This window comes from Equus przewalskii, chromosome 9 (assembly GCF_037783145.1).
Source record: "Equus przewalskii isolate Varuska chromosome 9, EquPr2, whole genome shotgun sequence".
Lineage (NCBI taxonomy): Eukaryota > Metazoa > Chordata > Mammalia > Perissodactyla > Equidae > Equus > Equus przewalskii.
In genome coordinates, this window is record NC_091839.1 from 1,563,530 (window position 1) to 1,571,241 (window position 7,712).

A 7,712-nucleotide genomic window follows, 5' to 3' on the forward strand; every position below is an offset into this window, starting at 1 on the left:
TTCTGACCCAGACAACGAAAGATTCTTAAAGAAATTGTCAAGTACTTTCTATACTTCATCTGGTGGTTTTAAAGCTTCCGTGGTTTAGAGAAAAATTTGCATCTGAAAACGCAGCTTTTCCCTAATCTGCCCGATGTTTGAGAAAATGAGGAAAGGAGAATGAGAAATGTCGGTGCTGCAGCCCTCAGCAGTCTCCTGGATCAGGAACCAGAACAGCGGGAACAGTCACCCTGAGTCCATGCCAGCAGCGCCTCCCTCTCCATGCACAGCACAGAGCTGTTTCAAGGGGCTTCCCCAGGCCCCGGAGCTCTGGGGCCCCAAGAGCCTGTGAGGTGGGCCAGATGGGGAGCACAAGCCAGGCACACAGCAGGGCAGACGAGCGCCATGGCAGGCTTCATGGCCCTTGTGCGCACTTAGCAGGTTGAATGGTGGGTTCTCCAAAAGATAGGGCCACGTTCCAGAAGCCATAATTGTGACCTTGTGAAGCTGGGCACCTGAGGGTTATCGTAAATATCCAATAAGAACATGGTTACCTTTCGACCTGTTACCAACACAGACAGATGAAAAGAAGTCAATCTTGTCAATTTGCTGTCTTCTTGTTTAACCTGAGGGGTGACTCAAGGGTCACAAGGATTTATGAGCTTGTTCTGCAGAAGAAAAAGAATGCCTTCAAGGAAGTTACGATCACCAGATAACCAGCCCCCAGCGGCAGCTGATGCCCAGAAGTCAGATTGCCCCAGGGCTTATCTGGAGTGAAAGAAACACAGACTTCCCCTTTGTTTCTCCAGAACTCCTCCAGCCAAGCCCCTTAGCTCTATAAAAGACCCTGCTTTCTTCTTTCATTAAGGTGGATTTGAGAAAACCTATCCTCCTGCCTTCCTTCTGGTTTTGGCCAATTCCAATAAAACTTTCTCTGTCTCCAAGCACTGATGTCTCTGTGATTGGCCTTCTGCACATCGGACACACGAACTTCAGATTAAGAGGTTCAGTACCACCTGCTTGTTAAAAGGGTCTTGGCAGGTGTGATTAGGTTAAGGCTCCAAGGTGAGGAGATCATCCTGGATTGCCCTGACGGGCCCTAAATCCAATAATAGGTGTCCTCATAAGAGACAAGAGGGGAAGCCGTGGAGGAGACCAGGTGAAGACAGAGGCAGAGACTGGATGCGCCACAAGGCAGGAACCACCGCGAGCTGGAAGAGGCTGAGAAGGACTCTCCCCTCGTGCCTGCAGAGGGCGTGCAGCCCTGATGCCATCTTGCTCTGGGCCTTCCAGCCTCCGGAGCTGTGTGAGAGTACGTTTCTATTGTTTTAAGCCCCACATTGTGGCCGTTGGTTAGGGCAGCCTCAGCAGACTCACGGGCACGGCCTGCAGCTCTGATGCTCATGGCCCTGCCACCGGCTCCTCTGGCTTCGTGAGTACCTGACCCCCTTGGCTCAGACTCTTTAGGGGCTCCCGTGGCCCCTAACGCAGCCCACAAGCCCCTCAGGACCTCAGCTCTTGCTGCACATGTGTTCCTGAACTCTGGCCCCCTCAGCTGGTGGCAGCACCTCGGGGAACCAGGCTCCATGCCTCCCAGCCCTGACGTGGCTGCTCCCTCTGCCTGGGACGCTCCCTTCTCCCCCCACCACCTGCTTAGGGAAGTGGGCCTGACCCTGAGCCTGGCCTCCATGCTGACCCCTCTCTGGCAGGAACTGCTTCCGCCTTCTTGATGTCATAGCCCAGAGCCCAGCAGAGAGCCTAAAATACACGAGATGCTCAATGGTGCTCGGTCAATGTGCAAAAGCTCGGTGAAAGGAAAGCCAAGGTGGAACCACGTGGTACCATGTTTTACCCATTAAATGGGCAAAAATGGAGAAGATAAGATAAGATGAAGTGTTGGAGAGGATGCAGGAAAATACCCTAAGTCAATGTTGGGAGTGTAAATTGGTGCCTCTTCGGTGCAATTTGTGGTATATTTAAACACTTTAAATGAGCATGCTCTGTGGCCAGCAGTTCCATGCTCCACAGCCACCCTGCAGCACCCTGCCCTGCGCCTGTGATGGCAACGACTGGGAAGGACCCAGCTGCCAGTGGAGGGCTGGCTAAAGAGCCAGCGAGGGTCCCCTCGGGGGAATAATACACAGCACGTAAGAAGCAGGGGGCACACCTGTCTGTGCCGGCACCTGCTTAGGCTGGGAAACAGTGGAACAATGACATGCAGCTTACAAGACTATATTTTGGGGGTTTTTTGGTTGTTTAACAAAGCCATTCCACAAAGTAACTACCAATCATCTGGGCAGTGGTTCTGTTACGCTGTGACTTATAATAAGAAATATATATTGGTCTCCGTCCTTGTATCTGGCACGGAACTCCTGAAACACTTGGAATTTCTTCAGGGATGAGAGTGACAGAAGTGTCTTTTGTTATGTTAATGAGGTGACTTCTGGAAAGCCCCTAGCTCACCTGAGGTTGGGGGCTGGTCACCAGAAGCACCAACCCTGCGATGAGAGGGTTGGAACTTTCAGTCCCACCCCTGACCTCCAGGGAGGCTGGAGATTGAATCAATTGCCAGTGGTCAATGAGTTAATCAATCGTGCCTCTGTAATGAGCACCATAAAAACGCAAAGTGATGGAGTTGGGAGAGCCTCCAGGTTGGTGACCACATAGAGATGTGGAGACAATGGCGCCCCTGGAGGGAACGTGGAAGCTCCCCCCTACCCGCCGCGCCCCCCACCCCCCATCTTGTCCAACGGATCTCTTCCATCTGGCTGTTCCTGACATGTCCTTTTGTAACAAACTGGTAATCTAGTAAGCAAAATGTTTCTTTGAGTTCCATGAGCCACTCTAGCAAATTAAGCAAACCCAAGGCGGGGGTCGTGGGAACTTCCGATTTATAGCCAGTCTGTCAGAAGCACAGGTGACAAGCTGGACCTGCGACTGGTGTCTGGGGGGGGGGGCAGTCTTGTGGGACTGAGCCCTTAGCAGTGGGATCTGATGCTGTCTCCAGGTAGATGGCGTCAGAATTGAGTTAAATTGGAGGACACCCAGCTGGTGTTGGAGCGTTGCTTGTTGGTGTAAGAAATGCCCCCACCCCAACATTGGGAATTGGGTGCAGAACCTTCTAGGTTCACAGTGGGGAGAGATTTTGCCCCTAGGTGACAAATGGCAATGTCTGGAGATATTTTGGGTGTCACAACCAGGCAGGGGATGCCACTGGCATCTAGTGGGCAGAGGCCAGGGATGCTGCTAAACATCCTGCAGTGCACGGGACGGCCCCAGCACACAGAATCATCTGGCCCCAATGCGGTAGTGCCAAGTTTGAGAAACCCTGCTCCCAACGTGTGAAAATATCTGGAGGGACTCAAGTCAAGCTGACAACAGAGGTGGCCTCTGGGGAGTTCGGGTGCTGATCAAAGGGAACTGTAGTCCTAGGGTAGCGTTTCCACCTTATTTCCGAGAACACATTTGTGCACTGTCGTGCAAGAGCAAAGGCAGGGACAGAAGGCAGGGTTAGAGGGGGCTCAGCGGACCTGGGCCTGGCCTGGCCCCCCACGTCTCCAGGGCAGTGCGGAGGGGGCAGGATGGCCAGGGGCTTGTTTTGGTCACTGCTGTCCCCACACTCCAGTCCAGAGGGCCTTGGTGCCCACCCCACAGCCACACTCCCAGCAAGTGACAACACCAGCAACATATTAGGTTTTCACTTTCCCGTAATGAATGTGACTTTTAGCAACTTGCTGAGTGTTTTTAAAAACAGCCTCTTTCGTCAAAGCATCATTACCAGCAAATTTGTTATAGCTTCCATGCCACCTTCACAAAGTCACCTACAGCTCCTGGTGACAAAGGGCCTCTTCCTCATAAGTGGCTACAGAAGTCTCCTGAGCATCACCCCAGGAGCCTGTCTGGTGCCGGCTGAACGCTCACACCGACCAGACCCTCTCCTCTCTCGCCCCCACGCAGGCTCTCCTCTGCCTCCAGCAGGTGCCAGGGCTGGGCTGGGGAGGCCCAGGGGGTAGGATTGTTCAATAATGTTGCTTCATCCCTGAACCTGTCCTCACAGCCCATGAAGACACCACAGTAAGGCCACTGTTCCTCTGCCCCCATTGCGCCCCAGACCTCTCCACTGTCACTCAGTCTGGGGAGTCACTACCAGACCTGTATCCTATGTATTTATGTAGATAGATAGATGATAGATCCATAGCTAGCTAGCTAGACAGATAGACAGACAGACAGATAGGCAGACAGACAGATAGACTGATACACAGATAGATAGATAGACAGATAGATAGACTGATACACAGACAGATAGATAGACAGACAGACAGATGGATAGGTGGCGGCCACAGCAGCTGTCTTCGGGGCTTGTCTCCACCTACACACGACACCATATTGTGCACACCATTCCTCTCTTGCCCTTCCCCAGCCGCACCCTGCAGGTCTTCCTTGGCTGCGACGTCCTCTTAAGCATGCCGTGTCCTGAGGCAGGCCGAAGGGACAGCGGGGCTGAAATCAGCCTTGCTCGCTGCCCACATGCAGCTGTGTCAGCCCAGGGGCAGGACAACCCTTTGTAATCTACCTGTCCAGAGGGGGCAGCTTTCTGGCACCGCACAGGGGCTGCAGGGGTGGCCGGACTGTGAGCGCCGCCCGGTGCCCAGTGACAAGGCGTGTCCCACTTTGAGTAGCTGAATGTTTAGTGTCTTTCCGATTGTTTGTCATGCACAGTTCCACCATGAGCAACCCTGTCCTTGCCCCCTTGGACATGTGTCTCCTGGTAGACGCTCTCTGAGCTTGCCAGAGCAGCCCCAGATCGGATCTTTTTTGAGCCTCCCCTATCCTGTGAGGAAGGCAGCTTGGGGATTGTAACTCGTGGACAACGAAGGAGGACTCTGAACTCAGAGGAACAGGGACTTTTCTGAAGTTACCTGATGAGTGAGCAGCAGCACTGGGACCAAGGCCAGTCACCAAGCTCAGGGCTGGCTCCTCTGCTCTAGGAAAGCAGCCCAGGGCCAGAGCACTACTTCTGAACTGCCACACCTGTTGTCCACGACTGCCCCAAGCCTGGGACCCCTGCACACGTCTGCCATGGCCATTATCTCAACCTTTGTGATGCTTTCACTGCCCGAGACCAACTCCATCACTCTGTCCCTCCATCCCTCCATCTATCTGTCCATCCAGCTACCCATCCATCCATCCATCCATCCACCCACCCACCCATCATCCATCCATCCATCCACCCATCCATCCACGCATCACCCATCCATCCATCCATCCACCCATCATCCATCCATCCACTCATCATCCATCCATCCACCCATCACCCATCCATCCATCCATCCATCCACCCATCACCCATCACCCATCCATCCATCCACCCACCCATCATCCATCCATACACCCATCACCCACCCATCCATCCATCCATCCATCCACCCATCATCCACCCATCACCCATCACCCATCCATCCATCCATCCATCCACCCGTCATCCATCCCTCCACCCATCACCCATCCATCCCTATCCAGTCAGCCAGCCAGCTACACACCCATCATGTATCCACCCAATTTGCATCACTCACTGCACAAATCATTACTGAGTACCTACAGACTGCAAGGCACCCGTCTAGGCACTGAGGACAGAGCAGTGCACAAACAGTCCAAGATCCCTAAATCCATGGAACTGACCTTCTGGAGCAGGGAGATCCCAATAAATGAGAGACTTTTGCAGAGCGATGAGTCCTGTGAAGACAACATATCAAGTGACGTAACTGGTAAGGAAGGGGGAGGTCAGGGAGGGGCTTTCTGGGGACTAGCACCTCCCGAATGTAGAGAAGGGACGAGTCACATGATAATCTGGAGGAAGGGTGTTCCACGCAGGGGAACAGCAAGTGCAAAGGTCTGGAGTTGGAATGCGCTCAGATAAGCTGGGAATGGCATAAAAGCCCTGTGGCTGAGGTGTGAGTGGGGAGGACACAAGACAGGTCAGCGGGTCAGCAGCCCAGGGCCTGTTGCGCTCACAGCAGCCATGCCTGGAACAACCTTGGGGTGACGATGACTCCACGCATTGCCTCTTCAGGGCCATCCTGTGGCCTCCCCACGTCTGAAGTCCTGGATCCGTTGATCCCGCTCCATCCCCACCCCCAAGTGGTGCAGCAGATGGGGGAGCCCTGGGGCTCCACTGCGCCTAGAGAGGGCAGGACCCACCCCCACCCCACCAGCCTCTCTCCCATCCGTTGGGGCCACTGCTCTGAAAACACAACAGCAACAGAAGTCTGTGGTCAGGGCCCCAGACAGCTTCCTCAAAGGGACCTGTGTCCTCACCAGGTACATGCTGATTGCCAATGTACTGGGTGGCTGGTGGGCAGGTCAGGTGACATGTGAGTCCCAGCTCTGAGACTGAGCCCCAGTGTGCCCTGAGCCAGCCGCCTCCCCTCTCCAGCCTCGGTTTCCTCATCCAATAGGGAGGGAAAGCAAGGAGGGCGAGGCCTGGGTTCCAATCCCAGATTCCTGGTGCCCTCCATAAATCCTTTCTGACACAGGGTGTGGCCTCCAAGACCTAAAATACCCTTGAGTTCCCAGGCCAGGCTTGAATTCCTCCCCCAGGGGCTCAAACTGAGTCAAGGCTGCATCTGATTGGCACACATTTGTTTGTTTTAAAACAGTGTTTAGAAGAGTTTCACATAGCAGCCATAGACACACAGCAGCCAGCAAGACACAAATCTCCTCCCCATCCCCAAACACACACACACTTTAAACTTTCACGGGCTTCCCAGAGACTCCTCACCATCTTCCAAGGCCCCATGGAGTCTAGATCCACCCACCTTTCAGCCTTTCCTTGTTCCCACCCCCCATGTGCTGCACCCCAGCCATACTGGTCTTTAGTTTGTAGAATGTGCTCACACCCACCCCAGGGCCTTTGCACGCACCACTCTGTTTTCTGGAATCATCTTCACTTCCCTTCCCCTTCTCCTAGGTAATTCCTGCATATCCTTCAGGTCTCAGCTCAAAGCTCGCTTCCATGGGAAGCTCTCTCTGATATGTCCCCTTCCCTCTGAGCTGCTCACATCTCCCTCATAGGCTGTCATCATACCCCACCCTTCTCCATAGAAAAACTGATCACAACAGCAATTACGAATGCTGCTAATACAGATGTGTTAATTACGTATGGTGTTAACAAAAGGCCCCATGGGCCTCAGCTTGCATCACACACCATCCAGGAGCTGATCCTTATATCCAGGGAAAGGAAACCTCTGATTGGCTGGGCTCACCACAGGCTCACCTTGAGACTGGGGAGGCCATGGGACAGCCCCACTTGAACCACTTGGATTGAAAGTGGGGAGGGTGTTCCTCCAGTGGAAATTACCCCAGGAAGGGGCCATAGCCACCAGCAGGGCAAGAACACCGTCCACCTGCAGTGAAGGCCGAGCGCCTGGCCTCGGCGTCTGAGTCTCTGCAGGGCTGTGCAGGGCAGAGGTCAGGGCCTGCTGGGCCAGCTGGTAGGAGTCATGGGGAGAGCCCAGCTCTTGCTCAGCTTGGAGCTGCCAGATGACATCTTGAGCTCCACGAGGAGGCAGCGAGCCAGTGGGACAGGAAGGGATGAACCGAGGCTCCAGACTGCCAGCAACGTGTCTCTGCCTGGGGGCTGGCTGAGCTGGGGCCACGAGGACCCGTCTGGAGGGCGCAGACGGCGGCACAGAAATAAAACACAGAGAGCAGGGGAAGGAAGGGAGCAGCAAGGG

At 54.2% G+C, this 7,712-nt stretch overlaps 1 long non-coding RNA gene across 1 annotated transcript in view; it reads right to left on the reverse strand.

Annotated features, from left to right (window-relative positions):
• LOC139085420 (uncharacterized) overlaps positions 1-7,712 on the reverse strand; it is a 45,830-nt gene that overhangs the window by 12,422 nt on the left and 25,696 nt on the right. The window lies entirely within an intron of this gene.